Source organism: Ceratotherium simum, chromosome 8 (genome assembly GCF_057802395.1).
Source record: "Ceratotherium simum simum isolate JZ-2026a chromosome 8, ASM5780239v1, whole genome shotgun sequence".
In the NCBI taxonomy this organism is placed as follows: Eukaryota; Metazoa; Chordata; class Mammalia; order Perissodactyla; family Rhinocerotidae; genus Ceratotherium; species Ceratotherium simum.
The window spans coordinates 52921772-52943848 of NC_141907.1; the positions used below are offsets into that span (position 1 = coordinate 52921772).

The window sequence follows — 22077 nt, forward strand, 5'->3', positions numbered from 1 at the left end:
GAAGACTGGGCTACCCACAACCTGAAGCAGAGCCTTCTGAGCCATCCACATACCCAGGAGCAAGAAGAGTATCTGAAATCCCAAAACAAATTATAATTATCATTTTTTATTATTTGAAGATGTCAAAATGATTCTGAAATGTATTTTGAAGATTAATACATAAGAATAACTAGAAAATCCAGAACAGGTAAATAATAGTCAGAGTCATTTATTTTATTAAATATTAAACCATATTATAAAGCTACTATATTTGAAATACTGGCACTGGCACATGAATGGACAAAAATTCCATGACAGAAGAAAACATAACTACGGAAAGTGATATCACCAACATGGTGAAATAGGAGATCCCCCGTCTCCATCTCTCCACCAAGATCAACAATTAGATAGCTATCCACAGACAAAAACAGCTCTAGGAAAGCTCAGGTGTCTACATAAACTTCAGCAACACAGTGGAATAAAAAACCTGAGAATAACCACACAAAAAGAGAAGGAAGAACAGCTTCATTTTGCCTGCACCATCCGAGCCCCCCAGCTAGCACTGCTTAGCACCAAGAGGGAACACCCCAGCTAGAAAGAGTTTCCCTTTCCAGAAAAGGGAGAGCAAGGTGAGCTACCAGCTTCCAGTTTTTTTAAGGCTTTTTTTTAAGCCTTTCAGGGCACTTCAGGAAGGACTTCCCTCAGGTTTCACCCTACCCAGAGACCAGCAAAGCTGAGATGAATAAAGATGGCTAGGAAGAAGAGCAGTGGCTACGAGTATCAGCCACACAGTAGGACCTAACACATTTCCAGTGACCTGCTCCACAGAGGACACCAGCAGCTTTCGCCACTGAAAAACCCAATAGCCAGCACAGCTGCTGTGGAAACCCTGCAGATTTCACTGGTTTTAGCCCCATAGGTATTCATGTCCACAGACACTACCACCTGAATCCCTCCTCACTCCCTTCTTCTGCCCTACCACCAGAGCCCAGAATCTGCACCAGCAGCCAACCCGGGTCTCTGAAGCTGCATAAGTGCAAGACACCAGCCTAGACCCCTGGGGCTGACCATTATCATTATATACACACTTGGGGCTAGCCCCTTCAGCTGTGAATCTGCATACCGACTTCTGTCACCAGCCTCCACTGTCATATGCATGCCCGTGGCAACAACCTGCAGTCACAGAAGTGCACATTGAAAGCCAAGGCCTCTGCATCTGGCCCTATCTCCACTCATTAACCTGCACCACTGAACTTACCTGCAGGTAGCCCTTCCAGCTGTGCACCTACATGAAGCCCATAAAGCTATCAGCAGATTTCTGAGCATAGACCTTGCAGGCCATCCCATGAGTGGGATGATATATTGAAAGTGCTGAAAAAAATAAAATTGCTCACCAAGAATACTTTACCTAGTGGAAATGTCCTTGCAAAATGAATGTGAGGGCCGGCCCCGTGGCTTAGTGGTTGGGTGCGCGCGCTCCACTGCCAGTGGCCTGGGTTCGGATCCCAGGCACGCACCGATGCACCGCTTCTCTGGCCGTGCTTAGGCCGTGTCCCACATGCAGCAACTAGAGGGATGTGCAGCTATGACATACAACTATCTACTGGGGCTTTGGGGGAAAAAATAAATAAATAAAATTATAAAAAAAAAAAAGAATTTGATATAAAGACTTGCAAACAAACAAAAGATGAGGGAGTTTGTCACCACTAGCCCTGCCTTGCAAGAAATGCTGAAAGGAGTTCTTTGAGCTGAAATGCAAGGATGCTAATTAGTAGCATAAAAATGTATGAAACTATATAACACCCTGGTAAAGATAAGTATATAATCAGATTCTGAATACTCTAATACTGAAATACAGTGGTGTGTTAACCACTTAATTCTAACTAAAGGTTAAAGGACAAAAGTATTAAAAATAGCTATAACTATAATAATTTGTTAATGGTTACACAATATAAAAAGATATAAATTGTGACACCAAAAACATAAAATGTCAGGAGAGGGCAAGTAAAAGGGTAGAATTTTTGTATGTGATCAAAGTTAAGTTATCAGCATAAAATACACTATTATATGTACAAGGTGTTTCAAGTAAACCTCAGGGTAACTAAAAACAAAAACCTGTAGTAGATACACACAAGATAAAGACAAAGGTGTCAAAGTATACCACTAAGGAAAATCACCAATTCACAAAGGAAGACAGCAAGAGAGGAAGAAACAAACGCAGGAAATACAAATCAGCCAGAAAACAATTAACAAGGTGATAGTAAGTCCTTGCCTATCAATGATACTTTAAATGTAAATGGTTTAAATTCTCCAATCAAAAGTCATAGAACAGCTGAATGGATTAAAAAAAACAAAACCCAACTATATGCTGCCTATGAAAGACTCACTTCAGCTTCAATGACAGACATAGGCTCAAAGTGAAAGGATGAAAAAAGACGTTCCATGCAAATGGAAACCAAAAGAGAGCAGAGGTAACTATACTTATGTCAGACAAAGTAAACATTAAGTGCAAAACTGTAATAACAAAGAAAGAAGGTCATTCTATAACGATAAAAAGGTCAATTCATCAAGAGGATATAGCAGTTGTAAATATATATGCATCAAACATCAGAGCACCTAAATATATTAAGCAAATACTAACAGATCTGGATGGAGTAACAGACAACAATACAATAATAGTAGGACACTTCAATACCCCACTTTCATCAATGGACAGATCATCCAAACAGAAAATCAATAAGGAAACCTCTGACTTGAACCACAGTTTAGACCAAATGGCCCTAATAGACATACACAGAATATTCCAACCAACAGTAGCAGAATACACATTCTTCTCAAGTGCACACAGACATTCTCCAGGATAGATCATCTATTAGGTGACAAAACAAGTCTTAGCAAGTTTAAGAAGACTGAAATCACACCAAATATCTTTTTATATTAGAATGGGATGAAACTAGAAATCGGTAACAGGAGGAAGCTGGAAAACTCACAAATATGTGGAAATTAAATAATACACTCCTGAACAACCAATGAGTCAGAGAAAAAATCAAAAGGGAAACCAAAAAATATCTGGAAACAAACAAAATAAGAATATAACATACCAAGATTTGTGGGATTCAGCAAAAACAGTGCTAAGAGGAAAGTTTATAGCAATAAATGCCCACACTTAAAAAAACTCAAATAGGAAAGTTTACACCTCAAGGGACTAGAAAAATAAGAATAAACTAAGTCCAAAGTTAGCAGAAGGAAGGAAATAAAGATCAGAGCAAAAATAAATGAAATAGAGACCAGAAAGTTAATAGAAAATACCAATGAAACTAAGAGCTGGTTCTTTGAAAAAATAAAGAAAATTGGCAAACCATTAGCTAAGACTTATTGAGGAAACAAAAGAATATGCAAATAAATAAAATTGTAAATGAAAGAGGAGACATTACAGCTGATACCATAGAAATACAAAGGATCATAAGAGATTACTACAAACGATTATATGCCAACAAATGAAATAACCTAGAGAAATGGATAAATTCCTAGAGACATGCAACTTACAATGTCTGAATCATGAATAAATAAATCTCTGAACAGACCAATAGCAAGGAAACTAAATCAGCAATCAAAAACCTCACAACAAAGAAAAGCTCAGGACCAGAGAGCTTCACTGATAAATTATACCAAACATTTAAAGAAGATTTAAGTCAATCCTTCTCAAACTCTTTCAAAAAATTTAAGAGGAAGGAACACTTTCGAACTAATTTATGAGACCAGCATAACCCTTGTACCAAAGCCAAATAAAGACACTACAAGAAAAGAAAACTACAGGTCAATATGCCTGATAAATATAGAGGTAAATTTCTCAACAGAATACTAGCAAATCAAATTCAACAACATATTAAAAGGATCATACACCATGATCAAGTTGGATTTGTTCCTAGGATGCAAGGATGGTTCAACATTTGCAAATCAATAAATGTGACACACCACATTAAAAGAATAAAAGATAAAAATCATATAATCTCAATAGATGCAGAAAAAGCATTTGACAAAATTTAACATACTTTGATGATGAAAACTCTCAACAAATTGGGTATAGAAGGAATATGTCTCAACACAATAAAGGCCGTATATGACAACTAGCTAACATAGCTAACATCATACCCAACAGTGATAAGTTGAAATATTTTCCTCTAAGATCAGGAACAAGACAAGGGTGTCCACTCCTGACACTTTTCGTCAACATAGGAAGTCCCAGCCAGAGCAATTAGGCAACAAAAAGAAATCAAAGGCGTCCAAATTGGAAAGGAAGAAGTAAAATTGTCTCTGCAAATGACATGATCTTGTATATAGAAAATAGTAGATTCCACTGAAAAACTGTTAGAACTAACAAATTAATTCAGTAAAGTTGTAGGATACAAAGTTAATACATAAAAATCAGTTGCATTTCTATACACTAACAATGGACTATCTGAAAAAGAAATGACAAAAATAATCCCATTTACAATAGCATCAAAAACAATAAAATACTTAGGAATAAATTTAACCAAGGAGGTGTATGATATATATACTGAAAACAACAAGACTTTGATGAAAGAAACTGAAGAAAACATAAATAAATGGAAAGATGTCTTGTGTTCATGGATCGTCGGTGTTAATATTGTCAAGACATCTGTGCTATCCAAAGGCATCTATAGATTCAATGCAATCCCTATCAAAAACCCCAATTTTTCACAAAAATATAAACAATCCTAAAATTCATATGGAACCACAAAAGACCCCAAACAGCCAAAGCCATCTTGAGAAAGAACAAAGCTGGAGGCATCACACATTTTTATTTAAAATTATGTTTCAAAGCTATAGGAATTAAAACAGCATGGTACTGGAATAAAAACAGACACAAAGACCAATGGAACAGAATTGAGAGCCTAGAAATAAACTCTCACATTAATGGTCAATTAATATTTGACAAGAGAATAAAAAATACTCCATGGGAAAGGATAGTCTCTTCAATAAATGGTGCTGGGAAAACTAGAATTTCACATGCAAAAGAATGATATTGGACCCTCTATCTTACAACACTCACAAAAATTAACTTGAAATGGATTAAGAACTTGAACATAAGACCTGAAGCCATAAAACTCCTAGAAGAAAATGTAGGGAAAAACTTCCTTTACATCAGTCCTGCTAATGATTTTTTTGATATGACACCAAAGCATAAGCAACAAAAGCAAAAATAAACAAGTGGGACTACATCAAACTAAAAAGTTTCTGCATAGCAAAATAAACCATCAACAAAATGAAAAGGCAACCTACAGAATGGGAGGAAATATTTGCAAATCATGTATTCAATAAGGAGTTAACATCCAAAATATATAAAGAACTTATACAACTCAATAGCAAAGAGACGAACAATTTGATCAAAAAAGGACAGAGGACTTGAATAGATCTTTCTTCAAAGACAACACACAAATGGCCAACAAGTACATGAAATGGTGCTCAACGTCACTAATCATCAGGGAAATGCAAATCAAAGCCACAATGAGATATCACCTCATACCTATTAGAATGACGATCATCAAAAATACATGAAATAAGTGTTGTTGAGGATGTGGAGAAATGGGATCCTTGTGTACTCTTGGTGGGAATGTAAACTGGTACAGCCACTATAGGAAACAATACGGAGGTCCCTGAAAAAAATTAAAAATAGAACTACCATATGAGCCAGCAAACTGAGTTTTAGGTATAAATTCAAATGAAATGAAATCACTATCTCAAAGAGATGTATGTTCTCTCACGTTCATTGCAACATTATTCATAATAGCCAAGACATGGAAACAACTTAAATCTCAATCAATTGATGAATGGCTAAAGAAAATATAGTGTACATATATATGTACAGTGGAATATTATTCTGTCATGAGAAAGAAGAAATTTCTGTCATTTGCAACAAGATGGATGGACTTTGAGGACATTATGCTAAGTGAAATAAATCAAGACAGAGAAAGACAAATACCATATGATCTCACTTATACCTAGGGTCTAAAACGTTGATCTCATAGAAACAGAGTAGAATGGTGGTTGCCAGGAGCTGAAGGGTAGGGGAATGGGGAGATATTTGTCAAAGGGTACAAACTTTCAATTATAGGATGTACCAATTCTGGGTATTTAAATTACAGCATGGGGACTGTAGTTAACAGCACTGTATCATATACTTGAAAGTTGCTGTGAGAGTAGAGCTTTAATATTCATACCATAATAACAACAACAAAATGGTAATTGTGTGAAATGAAGGATGTATTAATTAACCTTATTGTAGTAAACATTTCACAATACATTCTTTTCATTTTTTTTTTTTGGTGAGGGAGATCAGCCCTGAGCTAACATCCATGCTAATCCTCCTCTTTTCGCTGAGGAAGACTGGCTCTGAGCTAACATCTATTGCCAATCCTCCTCCTTTTTTTTTGCCCCAAAGCCCCAGTAGATAGTTGTTATGTCATAGTTGCACATCCTTCTAGTTGCTGTATGTGGGACGCGGCCTCAGCATGGCCAGAGAAGCGGTGCGTCAATGCGCACCTGGGATCTGAACCCCGGGCCACCGGTAGTGGAGCCCGTGCACTTAACCACTAAGCCACGGGGCCGGCCCCTCACAATACATTCTTATATCAAATCATCGCATTGTACACCTTAAACTTACACAATATTATATGTCAATTAAATCTCAATAAAGCTGGAAAAACGAAAAAAAAATAAGTAAACAGACCTCAGAAAATATTTCCTGACTTCTCCATCCTGCTCCCTTTGATGTGCTACACACTCATTACTAGCAGCAAGGAAGAGTTAGGAAAAATCAGGGCAAGCATCTCACGGGTGCTAAAAGCCCAACTCAACCCAAAATAACCAAAACCAGAATGAGCTCCAATGCTTCCTCGTCCAGATTCCTTTTAATTGGATTTATGGACACAATTTATTGTCACTGTTTGTCAGAATATCACTGAGAGAAAAAACAGACTGACACCCTAATTTAAATTTTTTTACGTTCTGTACCTCTTTCTTAACCACACAAGATCCTTCACCTCAATCCTCTTCCCAAACTTCCGATTATAAGATCTTTGTCCTATTAAGAGTGTCCTTTGTGTACAAGTGACACTGTTCATTTAAAGGTCAATATTAAGCAGTGGAAGCACCATAATGAACTCAATAACATGCTCCCTTTGTGCAGTTGGTTCTGAGAGTTCTTCTGTTTCATCCTTGTCCTTCATCTGCATGATTACAAGACACCTTCACAGGTATCATCATCTTATAATTTCTGTCTTACATAAACCATTCACTATGGGTTTTCTATCACTGCCATAACAAATTACCGCAAATTTAGCAGGTTAAATGACACAAATTTATTATCTTACATTTCTGTAGGTCAGAAGTCCCATAGAGATCTCAGAGCGTCGACAAGGCTGTGTTCTTTCCTGACTGCTCTAGGGGAGAATGTGTTTCATTGCCTTTTCCAGCTTCTAGAGGTTGTCCACATCCCTTAGCTTGTGTTCTCCTTCCATCATGGGCAATGCCAGCACCATTGCATTTCTTGGACCCTTCTTCCATTGTCACATCTATGTCTCGCCTCGGCCAGGAACCGTGTTTGCTTTTAAGGACCCATGTGATTAGATTCGGCCCAACTGGATAATCCAGGATAATTTCCCGTCTCAAAATCCATATACCTATTCACATTTACAAAGACCCTTTGACCCTTTTGCCATGTTAGGTAACAATCCCTGGTTCCCAGGATTGTGCTTGGACATTTTTAGGGGTTTATTATTCTGCCTACCACACTCACCATGACACCTTCTCCCAAATATGGAAATTTACTAAAAGATCTCAAGTAATATAAAACCCAGATGCAGAATTCCACACATACATTAAAAAAATTTTAATCATACTCAACTTATATATTCATTAATAATCTCAAAAATTTCTATGTATCAGTATGACAAATTTCCTGCTGATCAATATGTACTCAATATAATTTCATATTTGACTTAAAATAAAACAATATTTTATAAGAAAGGCAGAGGTTGTTCAACTGGTGCTGTAAAAATGGATTATTTAGAAACAAATACATTTATATCATTTTAGAAATCATTAGAATGAATGAAGATGTAAATTATAATAAAATGATCAAAGGGAAGGCTGGCTGCATCTGGCTCTCTGCTTTGGAAGCTCAGAGATGCCCTTCTTTCCATTTTCAGAGATAATCAGTCCCTGAGGGACTGTCTTATGCTAACTAAACAGTGGAGACTGAAGGAAAAAAACAGATTACAATTTTATTAATTAAAGTGAGAAATAAAGTTGTCACAAGACCTGAAATTCAGAACTAATGTCAGATCAAGCAGCAGGTCTTCATACTGTAGTTATAGTACATGGAAGTCACATCAGTAGACAGTTTATTGTAGTAACTTAAGAAATAATTTTCCCAGTGGCATAATACTCACAGACTATATAAGCAGCCTTTCTTAGTTTTACTGGAGGATACCCACCTGGGATTCTCAACACCCACAAAGGTAAGCTTAAAATGAGAAAAAGAGGCTTGAAAATAATTAAAATCATTGGCTTCAAAGTATCACATATCCCTTCAGTTCAAATTTCATTGAATGTAAATTTTCCAATGTTCTCACCCATACCTAAGGAGGGGTGAGAAAATTAGTCCTTGGCTGGCCACAGTATGTTAGAGCCAATATGGACAAGGAAAAACATGGAAAGGAAGGTGTGTAAATTAACCAACTATAAGTCTCTCTCTAATCATGCTTATAATGTATGTCTTTAGCTTTCTTTTTAATCAATTGCCTTGTCAGAGTTGAAGACTGTCATAACATATCCCACACAAACATCCTTTGAGGTTTGCAGTGGCACATTTCAACGCATGATATTTGAAAATAAAATAGATGGTCGAGATGCAATCTTAATTTTTCATCTTCTGATTTTTCTTAAAAACACTTGGGCTTACACACATAGATACATACACACACACACACCAAAGTCAGTAAGGAAATGCAAAGTAGTTAGCCTCTCATCTACCTCTGTTATTCAGACTACTGCTTAATTGGTCCAATACCACTTTCTCTTAAGGCAAGTAAGAAATATTTTCCATTTTGAAATACCTGCAGATATTAGCACATTTCTTCAGTTTTTATGGTATGCAGCTCTTTTTAGTTGTTAAAAGCTCAATGGTTTCTTTTCCCCTGAGGGATTTTAGTCTATTTTTTTTTTTTTTTTTTTAGGAAGATTAGCCCTGAACTAACATCTGTTGCCAATCCTCCTCTTATTTGCTGAGGAATATTGGCCCTGGGCTAACATATTCCTCTGCTTTATATGGGATGTGGCCACAGCATGGCTTGATAAGTGGTGCATAGGTCTGTGCCCGGGATCCGAACCTGCAAACCCCAGGCCTCCAAAGCGGGGCGCGTGGACTTTGCTGCGCCACTGCGCCAACCCCTTATTCTATGTTTTTGAATCCCTTTCTCTGCTCTTCCTCCCATTTGGATTAGTGATAGTTGAATTAGAGTTGCTTTCCTGGACTTTGAGCCTATCTTTGTAAAGGATCTTTCATTCAGCCCTTACAATTACAGAAATACATGTTCCAAGCATTATAAGGACTTCTTTCCTTTTTTTAGGCTCTCAAACTTTGTAGGAATTAGTTTTTAAAGTATATATTCAAATTTAAGCGCTTGATACATAACAATATATATTATACTACTATTGGCAAAGCTTTTAAAACAGGTCTAAGCAGGCCTCTAATTTTTGCAGAGTATTGTGCTCATGTGAGATAATAAAAAAATGCCCATTTTTTTTTAGTGAATGCATTTTTCTTAATTAGTTTGTGTGCTCTTTTGGAATAAGATCTGGAAATGTGAGAAGCACTAGGGAAATTTAATGCTTATACCTAAGAGAAACTAGAATAATGTAGGACATAGAAATGTTTTTATAAAATTGTTTTTAATCTTACTTTGGGGAATATGAGTGCACACTTGGGAAGCTCAGTAGAAAAAGTAATGTGTCAGATGATGAAGGGCTCTTCTATTCAACATGATTCCTTGGGGGAATAAGTTATTTTGAAGCACATAAAGGCATGATTATGTCTAATCCTGGACAACTTCTGAAAATAAATGATCTTTGTGGTTCAGATGCTCATCTTAAGCAACAAAATTAAAATTGAAAACTTCTATAGTGTTGAAATAAATAAGCAAAAATTTTTTTGAGTTTCTCTTTGTTGTCCTCTTCTCTATGGCCAAGTGTCTTTCTTCTTGAATCTCAGTTGACTTTCCTTATCCAAACAAGAAATAATCTTCTCTTTGTTTCTAGTGTCTTCAAGCTTTCCACACATTCTGTTTCTTCAGCATTACCTAAGGTCTGTTTTTGAAACTAGACAGGAAGGTGAAAGGAGCATGAATCAAATTATAAAATTTATCATGTCAGAGGAAAGGAGATGATTTTGTACTTCCTGATTCTAAAAGCAGTTTATAGCTTTTTCTGTTGTAGGATCCTGAATTTGATCACTTAATTACAATGCAACGTTCTCATAAAAGGTACATTAACCAAAAGAGAAAAACTAAAAGACTTTGAATAGTGTTTATTCAAAACTTTAGAAGGATAATTAAAATGAATGAGTCACCATAAATCATTCTAACCCCGAAGTTGCTCAGACCCTTCTCTTGACATATTAACATAGTGGCAGGAAAAATAGCCTGTTTCCAAAGAGATTTTTCCTCTTCCCTTCAGGTTTTCTGTTTACATTCTCACATTTAACTTGTCAAATCAAATGGATTAGAATTAAATTGTAAATGAGCCTTTTATTATTTTCCTTCTAAAGAAGGATGAATATGGCTTAAAACATTCACTGCTTTAGCACATTATGTAATAAAATTGATTTAAAACTAAACTGATGTGTATTCTCTAAATAAACTTTTTAGCCTAGAAAAAATGTTCTATTCTACCTTTATACAATTTTTCAAGATGTTTCTTCCAATTTATGTTCTTCAACTTAGTTTGCACAATGAAGAATGGAGGTGCACATGCTCAGAAAATATCTGTAATAATTTATCAATTTCGTTTGGAGGCATCGATCTAATGATGAACTAGGTAACAAAACATTGATGCATTATCTGATTCACACTCTTTGATAACACAACCATTTTACACTTGGGATTTTTATTGACTTTTTTCCTACAAAGAAAGTATTTAGCTTGTTTACAATAAACTCAGAAAACTTAGACTGATATCCCAAAGAATTAAACATTTCTCTCCTACAGTTGAACAGTAACAGAAATTTTTGTATCTGCAACTTCCCTTAAGTAGTTTGAAATATTAAAATAACTATAAAATATTTAGAATGTTTCAAGCTTCTTTTTTTTCTTTTTAATTTTATATAAGGGTTGTCTACATAAAGACTGAGAAATGATAGTAATGGTTTTCACTCCACACCTACTGGAGTAAATTGTAAAAGGGCAAGTATACAAAACAGATACTAACATGTTAGTGCTAAATGGTACTGTAGGGGGAAGAGGGAGAATCTCCCTCTGCCCTTTTTTTTAAGGTTCTTATGGCTGGCCAAATAATTAACAAGACAGGTTAGCAGGAGAAAATAATACCAAGTTTAATAACATGTATACATGGGAGAAAGCAGGGACACTGCATTTTTCAACACAATAGGAGAAATTTTCGTCTTAAGTACCATGTTTAGCCAATGACAAAGGAGGATTTTGGGGGTTGGGGGAGTCAGTTACAGGAGATTACCACTAAAGCACAGTAAACAAGAGTAAGGTTTATTATGCAGCCCCAAGGCCTCACCTTCTGCATTGATAAGTCTCTAGAAATGAGCTCATCCCCCCTCTTCCCAATACAGAGAGGGAGATACCTTTACAAATGGAGACTTCCCTTGTAAATGTAAATGATTGTCTGGCAACTCTTCGCAGGGTCATCTAGAGAATGTGGCCAGAGAGACAGAACTCTCGATAAGATGGGCTTGTTGGTGCCTTTTCTATTGTAACCTCTATCCTACATTATCTTTACAGCCATCATGATAGATCTGTTCCAGGAAGGAGTTACTATGTCAAATTCTTTAGGCAGTTAGTGGGGGAGGTCAAATGTCCCTAGAGAAAACAACCAAGGTAAAGAGATAGATTTCAGGGTGGCCAAATCTTGATCTCCCACAGTCCCGCCTTTGAAACTAAAAGTTTCACAGTCTTTTTGAAACTTAAAGAAGTTTTATAGTCCAGAAGCTGAGTTGGTAGTTTGTTTCATCTCACTGAACACATTTTTTTTGTCCTGATAATAGATCAGTTCAATTAAGTTCATTTTGGAAGGTGGTGATGCAGGTGGGCTCTCAAGGTTACCCCTATACTATGGAAGCAAGCAACCAAGTATTTAATGGAAGCATTTCTATGTAAACAAAAAGAAAAACAAGGTTAATGGTTGGAGCAAATTGTAAACCAGTTTCTGAGGTCAGAGGACAGCTAGTTAAGGTTTTAGATGTCAGTGTCAAAGCATCTTTTGCAGTTTAAATGTCTCTGATGGTGTCGTCAGGTCATCTCTTAAGTTTATATCAAGTCTATCAGCTTCAGTTTGTAAGGCTTCAGGAAAAAGGGCAGGTTCAGTTTTTAGGGATTTTAAATGGAAATGATGGAAAAAATCAAAAACGTTAGTTTGGAGATCTGTAGCCAGATATTTTAGGAGACTAGAAGAAATCAGGATCTAGTCCAGTCAACAGATAGAAAACAAAAACCTCAAAAGACAATTAACAAAACTAGGATCTAATATCCGCAAATGTATACTATAGTTTTTACTGAAATATAATTTTTCTCTCTAAAATCACCCTCATTTTTATCAAAGATAGCCAAATTAAAACTAACTAGTTTGTAAAATAAGTCTAGTTCTAATAGAGTTGGCACAATTATTTACATAAGTACAGCAAGAATAGCAGTTGATCACATAGGCTCTTTTAAATCTGCTTTGCTGGAACTTTTTATAAGGAATCTCAGATTTAACTTTAAAGGCCTCCAAGCCAAGGATTTTGTCATCAGACTTTGCCTGTAATACCTACAGATTTGGGTGAATTCCTCTCTTCCGAGGTTCCCCAAAATATTTCAAGGTTTCTTGTACCTGCCAGATAAGTGACATTTTTTACTTATCTTGGTAAGTGCTGCTTGGAACATAAGGTATCAGGCCAATATTTCCACGTGGCTTTATTCTATAAAGTCCAATCTTCATTCCTCTAAAGCTGCATGGTTATATCGCAAATATGATGTTCTAGTCACAACCTTGGTAATATAACTAGTGTTTCTAATTGTGTCCTGTTATAAGGAGAACAGATTCTTATTGAACTTATGTAAATAACTATATTGCCATGAAAACAACAATATTCACTTACTAAGAGTTTCTAAATTCTGGAGGGATCAGGTAGAGAGAAAAAGAGAAATACTTTAATTTTGCTTACAAAAGTATCATTTACCAAATTGCTATAAGTCATAGCTAGCTCAGGAGAAAAGAAAAAGTTTTCTTTAAATCTGAAAAAACAAAACATTAAAAATTTAGCAATACTTTAAATGAAAAATCATAAAAATTATAATCAGTTCATTCAGTCCTGTGTAATCTATTCTTGATCCCAATCTTTTTGTTAGCAGCTTCATGAAGTTATCAGTCTCTCTATCAGATTTCTGTAATTTTTTACCCAGTTCAGTTTTATGATCAGAAAGTTTATCAGAAGCCTGTACTTTAGTGTAAATGTCAGAGTCCTTTCCATGAATTTTTCTGAAGTTGAAACATTTTGTAAAAGTATTAGAGCAAAGAAATGTCTGTAAACAACAAGACCTCAAAATGGCAATTGACAAAGAAATTTGGTTAATTTTGTGACATACAACACTTGAAAATAATAACCAGAATTATGACTGATAACCAGGACAGATCAGAATTTCAGTAATGTTATACAATTTTAAAATACCTATATCAATAACATTTACCCACATAATACCACCTAAGCAGACTTATCACCACTTGTCTGACAATGCTTTCCATGTAATTTAACATACTGAATCAGCCTAATAAGTTTAGTATCTTTCTCCTTAAAGGAAGAGAGCAAATTTCTTTGAGAAGTTCTAGGGCCCTTTGAAAATTCTCATAGAAAAAAAGTAAAAAAAAGACTTTATTTAAGATATGAATTTTGGGGAGCTTGTCAAAAATATAAAAAGTCAAAGCAAACAGAGCATTAACAGTCTAAAAAGCCTTAATAGAGAGACTTCAGTCTTTTGAACACAGGAAATTATTTTAACAGGTTTTTTTTTTTTTTGGTAGACTTACTCAATGGTAAAGAAAAATCTTTTATAACCTCTTTATTAAGTTTAAGAAAATTATCTTTTTACGAGAAATTTCAATTTTGCACCAGCTTACTTCTGCTATTAAAACTCATTTACTTAATTAAATTTATTTTAATCTTAGTCAACTTGACTATGCAAAAACTCCTTTTCTAGAATTCCTCTTCCACAAACCTTCTATAACTTTTTTTTATATTCAGAATTTGTCCCATGTCTTTCTTTTCCCTTCTAGTACTTGAGGAGAAATTTATCTTTTTTAATCAACCAAACAAAATATTTCCATTCTTTGTTCCTTCTTTATACATCTTACTCTCTTTGTACACAGACATATTTTGCTTAATTTTTAGTAGCTTCAATCACATATATTAATTAGAAATTTTAACTCTTATAGACTTTGACTTCTAAGTAAAAACTAAGTAAGCAGTTATAAACTTTTTTTTTTTTACATTAGCATTTTGTGGATTGGAAAATTTATGAACACTTCATAACTTCTAGAAATATGTTACTTTATAGTACAATCTTTTAATAAAACACATGTTTACCAATATACCCAAAACACCTTTTAGTTTTCCTGTAATGAAAAGCCAAAAGTAGACAAACATATATTTAGCAATCAATGTCTAATATCTTATGTTATTTGGAAATGATGATACTCAGAGAATTTTTTTTCATAAAATTTTAGCAAAACTCTAAAGTTTTAAGTCACCAAAAAGAGTTTGGAAGCTGTAACCACCATAACACATAATTATTGTTTAAAGTTCATCTAACATTTATCTTTTTCACAACTATTTAGTTACTTATTCCCAATAATTATTTAGATTGCCTATAAGACTTCATAAGACATTAGATAAAATTAGCCATCATTTAAATTACTATTTTTGTTAACCAGTTCTGTAATAGAAATAACATCAGTTTTTTCCTACAAAATTTTATGTAAATTTCATCACCTCTTATACCTTTAAACATAGTTATCATTAAAATTTTTACCAATAGGTCTTGGTCTTTTAATTTTGGACAAGGGAAGCATTCCCAGTCAGACATTTTAAAACATACTCAGGCAAAGTTGATGTAACCTCTTTATATAAAATTAGCTCAAACATGCCAACCTTTATAATCTTATCAACACTTACACTTTTCTATGTTCTCAATTTAATTGTAACCTGAGTCAAGGTCTTAAGGCTAGTCAAATTTTTCCCTTCCTTTTTTTGGCCTTTTTTCTTAGGTACCAATTAAACAATTATGTGAGAGCTCTCAAAAAAAAATTTTTTTTTTTTTCTCTAATTTAGAAGTTTTCCCAATTTAAAGGATCCGTCGTCTGGCCATTGACGAGTAGGATCTTCATTTGTATATTTATTCCGATAGTGACTCGAACCAATAAGCCTTTTTAAGGAAAGACCCGGAGGTAACTTTCCATGCTTAGAATAAATCTACCATGGACGCAAGAGGCGTCCCTGGTGAGGGTGCAGATGATGTAGCCCCCGTGATCCACAGAATTCACTCCCAAAGATATTCAGAAAAAGTAAAGACCTTCGTTGCACAGGCGGTAAGGATGATGTAGTGAAAACGGTGTCTCCGGTCTCTCACAATAGTGTGGGACGCCTCCAGTCACAGACCCGCTAATCTGTGACACGGGGCAGGCGATACTGGAATGGGATTTTTCCAGCACTAACAAGCAACAGAGGTTAAGACGACAAAAGCCCTTATGGACTGGGCCCTTTATGACAAACTCCCCTGAGATCTTGGCACAGCCAGACAAAGAGACAGTTCGGAACCCCAGTCTACTCGACTGGCCACCAAGGTGCACCCCGGTAAATGTACCTTCCGTATGGTGGAGACCAAGGAGAATATTCCCACTGGTCACAAAGCCAAGTTTTCTCAGGACACAGAACAAGACAGAGACTACTCTGGGAGGAAAAGGGATCAAGATCAAAACCAAGAGTACTCTACCAAATTTAAACCAAGAGTCACTAAAAGCACAAGAAACTAGTTTCCCAAATATTTTCTCCTGCCAATCTAAATTTAGAAAGAGAAAAAATTCTCACCATTTCCTTCCGCGGGACTCCGCAGATAGAGATTCCGGGAGGCTGACGTGGTAAGAAGTCTTACCTTTTTGCCGGCTTTTGTCAGGCGTTCCGGCTTTTGTCAGGCGTTCCCGTATCTCATCATCTGCAGTAGTCCAGGGAGAAGGCAGGTCTTCCAGCCAGAGAAGGCCACTTGCCAGCCAGTGTGGATCCTGGCGACTACGCCAAAACTGTAGGGGGAAGAGGGAGAATCTCCCTCTGCCCTTTTCCTTAAGGTTCTTATGGCTGGCCAAATAATTAACAAGACAGGTTAGCAGGAAAAAATAATACCAAGTTTAATAACATGTATACATGGGAGAAAGCAGGGACACTGCATTTCTCAACACAATAGGAGAAATTATCGTCTTAAATACCATGTTTAGCCAATGACAAAGGAGGATTTTGGGGGTTGGGGGAGTCAGTTACAGGAGATTACCACTAAAGCACAGTAAACAAGAGTAAGGTTTATTATGCAGCCCCAAGGCCTCACCTTCCACATTGATAAGTCTCTAGAAATGAGCTCATCCCCCCTCTTCCCAATACAGAGAGGGAGATACTTTTACAAATGGAGACTTCCCTTGTAAATGTAAATGATTGTCTGGCAACTCTTCGCAGGGTCACCCAGAGAATGTGGCCAGAGAGACAGAACTCCCGATAAGATGGGCTTGTTGGTGCCTTTTCTATTGTAACCTCTATCCTACATTATCTTTACAGCCATCATGATAGATCTGTTCCAGGAAGGAGTTACCACGTCAAATTCTTTAGGCAGTTAGTGGGGGAGGTCAAATGTCCCTAGAGAAAACAACCAAGGTAAAGAGATAGATTTCAGGGTGGCCAAATCTTGATCTCCCACAGTACCTTACTAAACCGGCATCTTCATTTTCAAAATAATAACACAATGGCCCAGAGAACTTAATGATTTTACAAAAATCATAAACTGTCTTATATCTCAAGTCTCTTACTTCTCAGCAAGGATGACAACATTAGCTGCTCAGCTTTAATACTCATTGGGAAACTGGAAATAGCATTTGTATTCCTTATATTAACGTTTTCTTGTACCTTCTATAAGTTAGGCAAACTGTATATTGATAATCAACCATTTGTCACAGATCTTCTAGTTTATAAACAGCATTATCACCTGTGACATGATGTCGAAGACGTGTGACACCTCTCTAGGACCTGAGGAATAAAAAAGCTATTGACAATAGAAAAGACCAAAAAATAAAAAAAATGTTTGAATGGCAAAGCCATAATCTTCAAAATTCTCATGGTTATCTTTCCTACTGCAAAGAATGCCTTGACAAAGATAAAGGTCCACATCTATCAAAGTAATATTATTTCACGTAAAAAATATTCTAATGCCTGGTAAATACATGTCTTTTCCTCTAAAATAGTATTTAATAAATTAAGATCGTGTGGACAGAACCTCAGAGTTTAGTATAAGAGGATTTAATCAGATCTGATCTCTTTAATCACAAAAAAAATTTTAGCATGGAATCTAGAATTTAACACATACTCAGTGCTTCCTGAGTGGTACACATTTTTCTAAGAACGTTCCTCATATTAATTTATGACACCTTCCTAACAATCTTATTTTGTAGGACTATTAGTGTTTCTATTTTATAAATGAAAGGAAACTGAGGCACAATTAGCTAAATCTCATGTACCACACAGCAGTAACTCTTGGACACAGCTTAAACTCTCTGAATATTTGCTGAACAAATAAATTAACGATATAATCTGACACCAGTTACACAGATTAAGTCACCATTTACAATGCTCAACAATATTAACAAGCTATAAATGCTCATTGATTGTTATTGCCTGGGGAACAATACACTTTTTTTTTAAGGAAATACTAAAAAAAGAAAAGAAAGGCTGCACCTGATGTACCCAGCCTGGCTTATTCTTTTTAGGATATCTCAACTTTTAAAGAAAACGTGTAGAAACATAGAGATATATCTCTCCATACAGATTGATAGTTCCATATAGATACAGATATATTTGTTTATATAGATAGATATTTACATATACATATAGACATTGGGAAAGAGACCACAAATAGTTAATATATATCATAAATATGTATATACATTTACATGTATATATATATATACATAGGGAAAGAGACCACAAATAGTTAATCTGTATCACTGCCTCAGGAGTAAGTAACTCGCAATACTGTGCACTCTCTCCCTGTATGTCTGAATCATCTTGTATTGCTGGGTAAGAGATTGATTTGGCTGGAGTTAGATAAACCCAGGTGGCTCCCTGATGCTTATCGTGTGCACATATTGCCTAGCACCTGCTGAAAGTTACTTCATTCTGTTCTTTTCTATAATAGCCCTTTAACCACAAAATTAATAGTGTACTCAGAGGTGGACAAATGGAAACCAAGCAATGTTATTCCAAATTGTTACTATTTCTCTCACGTTGGCTTGAATTGTATCTTACCATTTTGGGACCCAGAATTGGTACATTTGTCTAGTAACACATGGTCAAGCAGAGTCATAATTTTCTCTGTAATATCTGGTGTGGTTACAAGTCCCTTATAAAATATGCATGTCTTTGAGTGGAGAGATTCCAAACAGAAAATATAAATGGCTTTTTGTGTGATTTACTCTTTCATTTTATGATTATTTTAAAGTGCTCTATTAATATAGATTCACTACTATGGTATGGGTTGGGTCCACAGAAATGAGACTTGACTGCATTTCAGAATAAAGAGGAAAATATTACGGAAAATGTAATCAGTGTTTAGAGTATGTGTTTGTGTGTGTGATTCACTGAAAATCCACAGAAATATGATATACAAGAGATTCTATGTAAGAAATAAAGAGATATTTGAAAGTCCTTCAGGCAATTGAGCTCGGCACAAAAAGAAATCAATGTCCTTAAAATTCAATTTATATAATCTGTTATTAATTATAAATCACAATAATATAAATAAAAGTTATAAATTTAAGCATACAATCTGTAATTAATGTATGTAATCTGTTATTAATTTTTCTTAAATATTTAATGTTTCTTCTATAATTATTCTGATTCTAGATTCTAGTGATAGACATAAACATAAAAGATAGCAGTCCTCAAGAAGGTCTTAGTTTAGTGGAGAGATGGGAGTGTAGAAGCAGATGAAAAGGAAAATATAAGCAGAGATTATAATCTGACCCAGGCAATACATTACTAGGGAATTACTAGAAAGCTCCTAAAATTCTGAAACTCTAGTATAAGCATGATTGTAACTCAGATTATTCAGTCTATTAAAAAAAATCACCAAGAAACTAATGATATGCAGACAGCTAACTACATGATATATTAACTCTTTAACCACACAATTGGAAATTTAGGAATTCATGTTCTCTTAGATTTTTGTTGGGTTACTTCTTGTGAGAGAGATTTTTGTATCTGTTTCCCCTACGTGCTACTGATGCTCATTTTAAGTGAAATTTTGAAAGCAACAAACACAGTGCTTGTGTGGGTTAATACTAACTTCATTAATAAATATTTGCATGCTACTCCAGAGTTATCTCATGCTAATTTTCCTAAACACTGAATACCAAATTATTCAAGTAAGTTAATAACCAATCATCCAGCATGATCCTAATTAGTTTGTGAACTTACCTACAACTGAGATATAACACTTGGGATGGAGGCACCTGCTGAACCCTGTGATGAGGAGGTATCTGTGTTTTGGCGTATCTCCAATATTTAATTAACCTGTCATCTTTTATTACACCTCCGCAAAGCATCTAAATCTTGTACAAGTTAAATATGCTAAAAATACTTCGAAGCCAAACCCACAATAATTTAAAGTTAGTTAAATATGGGCACCATATAATTTTTGTAATTTACAATGTTTTTCAGCTTGTGAGAGTGTTTTGTCTTTTTTTTTTTTTTTTTTTTTAAAGATTTTATTTATTTATTTTTCCTCCAAAGACCCGGTAGATAGTTGTATGTCGTAGCTGCACATCCATTCTAGTTGCTGCATGTGGGACGCAGCCTCAGCATGGCCGGAGAAGCAGTGTGTCGGTGCTCGCCCGGGATCCGAACCCGGGCCGCCAGCAGCGGAGCGCACGCACCTAACCGCCAAGCCACGGGGCCGGCCCCTGTTTTGTCTTTTTTATGGCTACAGTTTGGGTAAGTCCAACTCATAGTAATTTAAAATGGATAAGGCAAAGTGAAACTCAGACGAATGTGATTCTATTTCACCTATGCATTACATTTGTAATTATTCTTTTAAGTTGGGCCAAAAACTCAGAAGTTTAAGTACTTTGGGCAATGTTTTTTCTAAAAGAGCCAGAACTAAAATGCAAGTGTATTCAGTATGATGACACAGCACACCATTATATAATTTGAGGTCCCGTATAAGTGTTCTATTTCTATTCTAGAATCTTTCTAGAATTTCTAGAATCTTTATCACTATTGTGTGTGTGTGTGTGTGTGTGTGTGTGTGTAATTACCAGTTATAATAAGTACTCTATTTCAGAAGTTGTTCACGAGAATAAAATCCTAAGGTAAGCTTGGATTCAGGGTTCTCAACTCTAAGTGACATACACAGCGCTTAAGTCAGACACGACACTTTGACTAAAGTAAATTCACAAAGCATATCTATAGGTAATTTTTTATTAGCATCTCTTAATTTGTTTACCTGTTTATGAATGTTTTTTATAAAACATAATATTTAGAGCAAAATAATAAAATTAGTATGTTCTTAGCCACTATATTTTCTTAGCCAATGGTCCTTTTCATTAATTGAAATTTCTTCAATTGTTCTACGGTAAACGTCCCCTGAAAAGAATTAATTTCCATTTGCTACTCCAGATCCTGTAGTGACAAGGAGAGTAAACTTGTCGCAGCCTTTTCTAGAAGATGAGACAAGCAGTCTCAACATTTCATAGAAGACTTGTGCCTAACTCCTGAATGTGCCAGTTTTCCTACTGCAGAATACACTTGTGTTAAATAGAGCACTTGTAGATGACATTTCTGGCAGGTGAAAAGCTCATCATGTTTTTCAAAATGTAAAATAGTTCCTATTATGATCTGATTTTTTAAACATATGTTGTCTACTTTTCCTTTCCTTAAAGCTAGAATAAGGAATGACTACTATATAATTAAAAATGGACTTTAATGTGTGGTATCACCTAAGTTGATATTACATATAAAAAGGAAAAAGAAGATGAATAAATCTGTTACCTGTATAAATTGTACGAGAACATAAAATTTTCTAAATCCTATAAATGCCAGTGCCAACATATTGTAAATGTAACACACAAATGCATTTCTGACTTAGAAGAAGTCTGGCTTTTCCAGTTATGAGTTGTGGCTAGTAGTACTGGTACTCTCAGAAGTGACACTTCAGTATTCAAGCAGTAAATTGCCAGATTACTGCTCCAAAATGACTGGAAAACTATGAAACTGTTCCAACTTCAACTTGACACAATAATGAACAGCCTGAGGCTTTAATAGCTTTGACTTTTGGCAAAATTTTAAACTGTAAATTTACTACCATTTGCCTGGAATTGTTTACTTTTGTTTATAGTACCATTGTCTAGGGCAGGAGTATGAATGAGATGCCACCACAAATTAGTACAACGCTTTGCTCATCAAGGTTACCAGATGTAGAGTGTTTTTACAAACCAAAATCAATGACATGATAAATGAATAAACAATACAAATTATTAGGTACTAAA

General features: G+C 35.3%; 1 long non-coding RNA gene across 4 annotated transcripts in view; it reads right to left on the reverse strand.

Moving 5' to 3' along the window:
- LOC147916463 (uncharacterized) overlaps positions 1-17654 on the reverse strand; it is a 255346-nt gene extending 237692 nt beyond the window's left edge. For 2 of the 4 annotated variants that reach the window (XR_015552927.1, XR_015552931.1), the window contains exon 1: positions 16367-17654. This is a non-coding gene — a long non-coding RNA (uncharacterized LOC147916463). The remainder of the gene's footprint in view (positions 1-16366) is intronic. The other 2 variants (XR_015552928.1, XR_015552932.1) reach the window with 2 other exon arrangements.
- Positions 17655-22077: the final 4423 nt, after the last annotated feature.